Source organism: Elephantulus edwardii, unplaced genomic scaffold, assembly GCF_000299155.1.
Source record: "Elephantulus edwardii isolate Elephantulus edwardi_28Jun2011 unplaced genomic scaffold, EleEdw1.0 scaffold00151, whole genome shotgun sequence".
NCBI classification, from domain to species: domain Eukaryota; kingdom Metazoa; phylum Chordata; class Mammalia; order Macroscelidea; family Macroscelididae; genus Elephantulus; species Elephantulus edwardii.
In genome coordinates, this window is record NW_006399901.1 from 2,187,060 (window position 1) to 2,196,834 (window position 9,775).

The following is a 9,775-nucleotide window of genomic DNA, read 5'->3' on the forward strand; positions in this document are numbered from 1 at the left end:
ATTCAGATATATGCACCAACAACCAGAGCCAAAGAAGAAGAAATAGATGATTTCTACCAACTCTTACAGTCGGAGATAGATCGAACATGCAATCAAGATGCATTGATAATAATGGGTGACTGGAACGCAGCTTTCTTGTGAGGGAGGTATAATAATAGTTCTGGTTTTTGCAAATTAATTTTTTGTTGTTGTGCACTCTTGAATCAGATGTGACTGACACAGGAGATTACCCCTCCTTCTCCAGCAGAGCAGATGGGTTTGAACCAAGTCTTCAGGATTGCAGCACAGCTTCTTGCCACTAGGCACCAGAGCTCCCTTGCAGATGAATTTTTTTGAATGAGAGGAAATAACTAGTTTGTGCAAAAGAGCGTTTAAAATCAGTTCTATAAGTGGCCGCAAAAGGCAGCCTCTTTAATGACTCTTGAATGTTGGTGTCAATGATAGTCCAAATTGTATTTCACCCTTTCTTATGAAAAATCATTGGAGCTTAGATTAAGAAAACAAACAAAAACTTCTGGATTCTGAAATAGTACAAAGAGGACTATGTATAAAAGTAAGGACAACTGACCTAGACTTTCTTACTCCAATACTTATTTGTAAATTGTGTGCATGGAATATAGTGGGTCTCAATGACCAATTGGTGAACTTACAGTATTTTTTCCATACTTCCAAAAACTAGGCTATATTTCTCATTTGAGAACATACGTATTATTGGGAAAGATGTAGAGAGAAACCTTATAGATACTACTTATAGTACTATAAGTTGACATAGCTTTTTCAAAAGGTGATTTGACACTATCCAAATAAAGATGCCCTTTGGCCCAGCAGTTCTACTTCTAGGGTTCCTCTTAAAGAGACAGTCTAGGACACTTGATCTCCAAGGTGGGGAGCAAATTGGCTAAGAGCCAAGGATGAGAGACTTTTTTTTTATATTTTAATGAACATTTATAGAGATTTTGGATTTCCATTCATTCATTGTTGCACTTTTCTCCCTGCCCAGCCCTCCCCGTTGTGCCCCCCACCCCAGTTCGCGCCTCTCTTTGAAAAGTAAAATTCTTTCTTTGATATACAATCCCCCCCTGCACCCCTCCCACCGCCCCAACTATGCAACCTTAATTATGGACTCTTGTGATAACCATAATACCCTATCATACATCACTTTTAAATTATTTTTTCCTTCATCTGTTTCAATGCAGTATACGCAGTTTATCCAGTTTTTCTCAGTCTCATCCCCACCCTGATATCAGTCCCATTTTACAGCAGTGGCACTGTGCGGTATTTGTCCTTTTGTGACTGAGCTATTTCACTCAACATAATGTCCTCCAGGCTCACCTATTTTGAATAATATTGCATGAGTTCCTTGTTTTTCAATGCATCGGAGTATTCCATTGTGTGAATACACCACAGCTTCTCTATCCATTCGTTTGATGGGCACTTAGGTTGTTTCCAACTCCTTGCTATTGTGAACTAAGCCACGATAAACATGGGTGTGCATATATCTGCTTGGATGTCAGTTATGGTCTCTTTGGGGTATATTCCCAGTAGTGGAGTTGCTGAGTCAAATGGTATCTCTATTTAAAACTTTTTGAGAAAGCGCCATACCGCTTTCCACAGTGGTTGCACCATTTTACATTCCCACCACAGTGAATAAGGGTTCCAGTTTCTCCACAACCTTGCCAGCATTTGTTGCTTGCTGTTCTGTTAAATTTTGCTATTCTGACTGGGGTGAGATGATATCTCATAGTTGTTTTAATTTGCATCTCTCTTAGAGCTAGGGATTTTGAACATTTCTTCGTGTGCTTCTTGGCCATCTGAATATCTTCTTTGGTGAAGTGGAGAGAGACTTTTTAAGTCTCTATCCTTTTGTGCTTTTTTAATTCTGAGCCTGTGTGTTGCTCTTATTAATTACCATTGAGTTGATTGTGACTCATGGTAACCCCATGTGTTACAGGCCAGAGTTGCTCCACACTGTTTATCTGGCTGTAAACCTGGCTGAAGCAGATTGCCAGGTCTCTCTTCCAAGGTACTGCCAGGTAGGTTCGGGTGTTCAGCCTTTAGATTAGCAGTCTAGCACAAACTTTTTGTGATGCTTAGAGGTTAAAAGAAGCTGTGCTGACAACCCGAGGCATGCTGTTCAAATCCACCAGCTGCTCAGCAGGAAAAAGATGAGTGATCTCCTCCTGCGCGTTTAATACCTCCGAAAACTCACTGGAGGGTCTGTGGTACGTCAGATCCGACTTGACAGTACTCAACAAGAATGAGATTTAAAAAAAAAAAATCATTAAAAATTCTATTATAATCTCTGAAGAGATCGTGCTCAAGATCATGCCCACCTTAGAGTGAATTTCCTTAATTGGATTGATTTCCTGTTTGTTCTCTGCTGAGATCTGAAATTATAAGGCCTCTAATACTTTTTCCTATAATTTTCCTATAATTAATATCACATGTAAGTGCCTTTTGCTCTTTTTGAAAATTCCCTGAGACCAAACAATCAACAATTATTTTAAAACAAAGATGAAAATGTAAGGAGGCAGAGAAAACTAAAGGAATAGAAATGGAGCAACCAGAATGGAAAATTGTGAATGACCAGTAACCCGTGTCAGTGAACAATTTGTGCAGAAGTTATTGAATAGAAACTTTACTGGGGGGGGGGGGGAAGAAAACTTGAAAAATTTACCCATAATTCCACTATTTAAAAACAAACCAGTATTTTTAGCCTCTTTTCTAGTATTTTTGCCCATCTCTAGCCATTTGGTAGCATGCAGCATATTCATGTTTTTGTACCATTTTACGTCCTGAGATTTTCTCTTAACATATTATGTATAGGTTCCTGTATAAGCAATCTTTTTACGCAAATAGCATTTTTAGTTGCCATATAGTCTGTCCCGTGGATTACCATTTCCTTGTCTAGTTTCTGGGAATGAAGAGCACCTAGAATCTAAGTGTCATGTATTGACATACATCATCTTCAGCCTGGCCTCTGCTTTTCTTCCTGCTTCCAGCATCTGTCCTACCTCTTCCGTGTGTATGTGCAGTTAAGTGCCACACCAAATGCAGCACAGTGACTTCAGTTGTCCACTTGTCACTGTCGTGGTGTCGACATCTTCTCATAGTCGCATGGTCTCCTGTGCTTTCTCATGACCCACCTCTGTCAACACCCAGAACCCTGGGTTCTTTCTGATTTACTTGTTTGAGTCTCACTTTAGACTGAAACCTTTTCTTGCTGTCCTGAGTGCCTGGCAACTAATAGCAGTTTAATAACTCTAATGCAGGCAGGAAGGGGCTTGGTTGGTAGGGAGATTAGAAGGTCAGAGAAAGGGGCCAGGACCACCCTAAGAAAAAGAGGCTGGTCTTCTCTATGCCCTCCATGTTTCTGACCTGAAAGGTTGCCCATACTTGAGGGTAGGCCTGGGGGAGCTGCCCTAGGAGCCTCTGGACAACTTCAATTCCAAGCTTTCATGCCTGGTCTCTTTGTGTTCCTAGTTCCTCCCTAGCTACTCAGAGATTTCTTCCTGCTCTAACCTTCTGTGAAGTGGGATGGAGACATTTTTGGACTGCATCTCTCAGTTTGGCCTGCGTGTGCCCCAGCAGCAGGCCTGTGAGCCACACAGGCAAGTTCAGATATGCCGGATTTCCTGCAGAATGCTCCCGAGTGAAGAAGCCCATGGCTGCAGGTCTCCACAAGCTTCCTTACAGATGGTGTTGATTTTTCCCCCACCCATATTTTATAACCTTCACAGCTAAGATTCACATTTCTAGGTGCCTCTGTGCACCCTGGTCCTGGCATTCTTCAAGTTAAAGAGGCAGAGATTATAAATACCTGCAACCCTTTAGAACCTCGGAATTGGATCCAAGAATAAAGATCTTGCTGCATGAGGTCAAATTCCCAGGAGGTTCCTGCGGGAATATGCAGTTCTTGTGTGTCTTGCTCAGTTCCTGTAAGGTGGGTCAGGGCAAGCAGACTGAAGGCTGGCCCTGGTAAGGTAATAGAGAGGAGACTGGGTCAGTCAGAACCTGCTGCCGGGCTTGGAATTCTTAAGGAGTCATTAAGGATTCAAATCTGATTGTTTCTAGCACCACAGGTATCTCTTAACACTCCATGATTTGAGATTGCGCTTCAATTGAGGCATAGACTTGTTTCTTAAATAGTCAGCTCTGGCTGGGTAGACTAGGTGCCGGCTAATCTGAGATTTCTGCAGACTAATCTCCCCGCCCCCATGTCTACCTCACCTCTCTGAGGTCCTGGTGAACAGAGACTGGGGATCACACAGTCTGAAGGACAGACCTGAAGCACTGTGAGGCTGTACAGTGTACTGTGTGGCTGTGCCTTCTGGTTTTAGTCATTCTTCCTGTTCCAATGTGACTATCTAAAATTCTGCTCATCAGGGAATCATTTAAGAGGAGGATGAGTGTCACTGATTCTAAAAATACAGATCCTTGAGCTGTATCTAAGTCCAGACTTAAATCATTGAGGAAGGCTGGGAAGCAGCTTTCTGGGAAAGTACCTTGTTTAAGGAAAAAGTATCTTTTAAAAGCAACCACCACTAAAGAAAAACCCAGGTTTGATTGATGGAGCGAGCCCCTGTTAAGAATTCTTAGGTTTCTGCTTGCCATATCTTGCTGTACTTTGCGAACCATCTCTCCACTCCTACACAGAACTAGTCGCAATGCACTCTAATGTTGTTGGTACCGAGGGACTATTGTTTGTCGTTTTTATGTACCATTAAGTCAGAACAGACTCACAGCTGGCCGCCAGCGAATTTTCAGAAGCAGTCAGTTACACAAGGAGAGATTGCCCATCTTCCTCACAGCGGCTGGTGGATTTGAACTGCATACCTTAGTGTTGGCAGCTTTTGGGTAAGCTGAGGAGCTAGTAGTTAAATGAATAGATTGGTAAGTGCTAGTTTTTACTGTGCTTTCTTCAGAGAGCACAGAAATGACAGTGTTGCCCAAAGAAGTTGAGTGACAGCAAAGACTAAATGCTTAATCTTGCAAAGCAGCATGTCAAAACGATGTGATATGAGCATGGAAAGAGCATTGGATGTCATGTTGGGAAATTTGAGTTTGGTCCTGCATTGGTAGTTTTCTTTGGGCATGTTCCCTGACCTCTCTAGCCTGATGTTCTTTATCTAACTGTAAAGTAAGATGAGGGGCTGAATGTATTTATATATGTGAAAGTGTTTGGAAAACGAGAAAAGTGGATTCAGGTTAGGAGTGATCAGTGTAGGTATCAGGGCATGGAACCAGCCCTTGGTCGCTGTTCTGTGGCCAAGCTACAAGTCTGTGGATTCTACAGGGCCCAAGAGAGATTTTAAGAGGGCAGTGGCTCAGGTATATCCAGGGCTTGCTTCTCTATTGCTCTGTCTAGTACCTGAGCCTCCTAGATCATTCAGGGCCCTCTGGACCACTGTCCTGGTTGTGCTGGACCATTGAGACTGTTGGCCCCATTCTGTGAACCTGTGGGGGTTCAGTGGACAGCTCCCTTGAGATGGTGCTCATCTGCACCATGCCACTCTGGAAGTAGGGTGAAGTGAGGTGAGGAGGTTCCAGGGATGAGTGTCCTGCTCTGCACCCCAAATTATGATTCAAAGAGACGTTTGTGAGCTGTCAACCAGGAAGTTGAAATCCACCATGCATGCCAGCATCCACCCACTCAGCACATACTTGAGTGCCTACTAGTATGAGGCTCCAGGACCTTGTCCGGGGGTCATGTGGTCAGACTACTTGGAATGAGAGCAATGTTATCCCGTGGTCTGCTGACAGTTAGTCCATGCAGACTAGAAAGCAGGCCTGTCCCAGTGCTGAGCTTGCCGCGCTAGCTTGCCACAAGACTGCCCCTTCCTGAAAATGCTAAACTGGCTTGTTACATGGCTGTCCCACTTGGCCCTTCGTGCCTTTGTGTAAGCATGTACACAGGCAGGGTAGAACCTGGGTGAGTTCAGGAAATGAGGGCAGAAGACGTGGGGAGGTGGCACATATGAAACACCTCAGCAACAATAACCGTCCTAGCTAGGAGGGCCTCTGGGCCACAGGTAGTCATGGGACCACCTGAGCTGCCCTGTAGGAGGCACCTCACTTCTCAGGTGAGAAAAGAGTCAAGCCTTTAGGGGACATGTGGGGACACATGTGATGGAGTCAGGACTTGAACTCAAGAGTTTTTCAAAATGGAGGAAAACAGGAACATTCAGGGAAGATTGTTTTGGGGTGTGGATTGGGGAGTTTTTTGTTTGTTTTTCTTGTTGTGTACCATCTAATAGATCCGACTGGCACAAGAGGTGATTGCCCCTCCTTCTCCAGCGGAGCATCTGATGGATTCAGATTGCGCACCTTTGGGATTGCAGCATAGCTTCTTGCCACTAGGCCACCAGAGCTCCCTTAGGGAAGATTTTATATATTTATATATATATATATAACTATATGATACACACACACACACACACACACACACACACACATATAAAATAATTATGTCTCCAGCACCACAGCTCAAAGGCATCATTTCTTATTCTGTCATCTTTATTCATTTTCTAGCTCTCAGGTGTGTAGCAAATGATTGGAATGACCATGCCTTTGAGCTATGGTGTTGGAGAAGAGTACTGAACATCCCATGGATTTCCAGAAGAACAAGCAGATTTTGGAGAAAGTGCAGCCAGAGTACTCCTTGGAGTTGGTAGGAGAGGTTTTTCCTTGGAGAAGGATATCATGCTTAGAAAGGTGGAGGGTCTGCAAAATGAGGAAGACCTTCAGCCAGGTGAAGTGACACAGTGACTGCTGCAGTGGGCTCTAGTGTGTCAGGAAATGTGAGAATGACACAAGGTTCAAGGTTTATTTCCATTTCCCAAAATGATGATCCAACAGAATGTGGAAATTATTGAATAATATCACAAACGTCACATGCAGGCAAAATTTTGCTAACGATTATCCAAAAATTACTAGACTGGTACATCAATGGAGAACTGCCGGAAATACAAGCTGAATTTAGAAGAGGCCATGGTATTAGGGATATCACTGCTGATGTCGGATGGATCTTGGCTGAAATCAGAGAATACCAGAAGGAGGTTTTATTGGCTATGCAAAGGCATTTTACCGTGTAGATCACAACAACTTGTGACTAACATTGAGAAAAATGGGGATCCCAGAACACCTGATGGTGCTCAGGCGAAATCTATACCTAGACCAACAAGCTATTGTCTTAACAGAGCAAGGAAACACTATGTGGGTCAAAATCAAGAAAGGAATACATCAGGGGTGTATCCTTTGTACTTTTTTCAGTTTATATGCTGAATTTGATCATTTGAGATCATTTGAGAGGCTGGACTTTATGAAGAAGAATGTCACATCAGGATTGCAGGAAGACTCATCAACCAACCTGTGTTGTACAGATGACACAACCTTGCTTGCCAAAACGAAAGAGGTCTTGAACTGTTTGCTGAAGACCAAGAAATGTAGCCTTCAGTATGGATTACATCTCAACATCAAGAAAACAAAAATCCTTACCACCTGGCCAGTAGGCCGCATCATGATAGATGGAGAGAAGATTGGCATTGTTAATGATTTCTTCTTGCTCTGTTCCACAGACAACACATTTGGCACCAGCAGTGAGAAAATCAAAAGACAAGTTGTACTGGGAAGATCTGCTCTCAGTGACCTCTCCACACTGCTGAAGAGCAGCAGCGTCAGTCTAGAGACTAAGATGTGCCTGACCCAGGCCGTGGTCTTGTTGGTTGCTTCCTATGCATCTGAGAGCTGGAAAGTGAATAGGGATAGATGAAGAATCAATGCCTTTGACTTATGGTCTTGAAGAAGAGTATTGAACACACCATGGACTTCCAAGAGAGCAAACAGGTCTATACTAGAAAAAGTGAAACTAGCTTGCTCCTTGGAGGCAAGGATGATGAAACTCCATCTCACATACTCTTGATGTGCTGTCAGGAGGGGCCAGGTCAATCCTTGGAGAACAACATCATGCTTAGAAAGGTGAAGGGTCAACGCTGGAGAGGAAGACCCTGGATGAGATGGATTGACACAGTGACTATGACAGTGGGGTCAGGTGTGTCAGAGACAGTGAGGTTGGCTCAGGATGGGGCACTGTTCAGAGCTGTTCATCGGGTCACCCTGAGACAACAACAGCAGCAGCAGGTGAGACAGTTTTTTTAAAGATTACATACTATCATTAGCATGCCCAACAAAATTAATATTAACTCATTTTTTAAATATAGATTAGCATCTAAACCAAATCCACTTTTGTCACTCATTTTAGCAAGCATTTTTAGTGAGATCTGCACACCAAAAATGGATGGTCTGTCTGTTCTCAGCCTGTTAACTCCCTGCAGTGTTCATCCTCCTCTTGTCTTTATTATTAATTTTTTGAAGAATCTGGGTTATTTGTCCTGCATCAGATTCTCCATTCCAGGTGTGTCAGATTCACAGCATTGTTCCTACTCCTTTTTCCTCCATGCTTTCTGTAAATGTATAGTTCATTTTAGAATGTCTGTGCTTAGACATGAGGGTATTTGATTGGTGGAACAGTGGGCTTCTGTTACCATGTTACAAGCTGGGGCTGCTTTTAGTAACTTTAAGGTTGACCAGTAAGCCCAATATTTTTATGGTTGTCATTTTACATTTGTACATGTAACCTTGAATTTTAAGCATCCTTTTAAAACATACACACACACAGAGAAACATACTTGAGTTGGATAGTTGGGGTACTTTAGCTGGATCAAGGAAGCTCCATCCAGGAGAAGATGTTTTGTGGAGAGGAGGAAGCATCAGGTCAAGAGAAGGTGTTGGAGCTGAGACCAGCAAGTCTCTGGTGCTGCGAGCAACCAGCTGCCCTTCTGGGACATAACGTAAAATGATGTAACTGAGTGAAAACTCGGCGGTGAATGACCTCCTCTCCCTGCTCCAGTCACCAGTCTCTGTTGCAAGGTATGCATTTGAGCTGGGAACTCTGAGTGTACAGTACAACGGAGGTCTCTTAGTCCGAGAAGACTGAATTTTTAGTCTTTATTTCCTCATCCTTTGGAAGCTTGAGAAAGACCAGTTCCAGCACTCCGTTGGTGAGTCCTACATTGGATAAAGGGCTACCCACTTTGGAATGGTGAGATGACCTGGTACAGCAGGGTCTCAGCTGGGGGGAACAGTGAGAAGACCATCCAGTCCTGGGTTTCATTTTTTATCAGTGAGAAAACTGACTCAGGGAAGGGGCATTCCAGAAACCACTTAGCAACCTAGAGGCTGCGCTGGGGCCAGCATCCGCATGTCCTGGTACCCAGCTAGCATTCCTACTTGGAATTTCTGAGATGATAAGAGTGGCCAGATTCTGGATGTTGTTGGAGTTTATCTCTTCCCACTGGTTTGACTGCTGGCCAGAATGTCTGACTTGGGGGAAGTAGTCAACAATGCTGTTTCTGCCTGCACTTGCGGTTAGCTCGGTCAGTAGTATACCAGTTGTTTGAAAGTAAATCAGTGTCTCCAGTCCCAGTCTTAACCCCCACCTGTGAGCGAGCTGAGCCATCTCAGACCCAGTTCCCTGAGTAGATCAAATGAGATTAAGTTTCCCCAAAGCATGTATGAGTATGCCAGATGACATCAGGTGATGTGAAGATAAGCAGTATTCCCCTCATTGCATTTTTGTTGATCTTTTGCTTATGGTGAATAATACTAATTTTCCATTTACAGTGTTACAAGCTGCTTCTTTAAATGTATTAAGGCTGACAAGTTGATAAGATTTAAACAAAATAAAGCAGGTAGCATTCTGACACGCCAGAGGAGG